Source organism: Lolium rigidum, chromosome 1, assembly GCF_022539505.1.
Source record: "Lolium rigidum isolate FL_2022 chromosome 1, APGP_CSIRO_Lrig_0.1, whole genome shotgun sequence".
NCBI lineage: Eukaryota > Viridiplantae > Streptophyta > Magnoliopsida > Poales > Poaceae > Lolium > Lolium rigidum.
Window position 1 is genome coordinate 229,494,176 of NC_061508.1, and position 609 is coordinate 229,494,784.

Sequence of the window (609 nt, forward strand, 5' to 3'; positions counted from 1 at the left end):
CCTCGGCTTGTGGCTTGATGCGTGTAGCCGACACGTCCGTTGGGAACCCCAAGAGGAAGGTGTGATGCGCACGGCGGCAAGTTTCCCTCGATTAGAAACCAAGGTTTAATCGAACCGAGTAGGAGTCAAGAAGAACGTTGAAGGTTGATGGCGGCGGGATGTAGTGCGGCGCAACACCGGAGATTCCGGCGCCAACGTGGAACCTGCACAACACAACCAAAGTACTTTGCCCCAACGAAACAGTGAGGTTGTCAATCTCACCGGCTTGCTGTAACAAAGGGTTAACCGTATTGTGTGGAAGATGATTGTTTGCAAGAAAACAGTAAAGAACAAGTATTGCAGCAGATTTGTATTTCAGTATAAAAGAATGGACCAGGGTCCACAGTTCACTAGAGGTGTCTCTCCCATAAGATAAAAGCATGTTGGGTGAACAAATTACAGTCGGGCAATTGACAAATAGAGGGGGCATAACAATGCACATACATGTCATGATAAATATAGTGAGATTTAATTGGGCATTACGACAAAGTACATAGACCGCCATCCAGCATGCATCTATGCCTAAAAAGTCCACCTTCAGGTTATCATCCGAACCCCTTCCAGTATTAA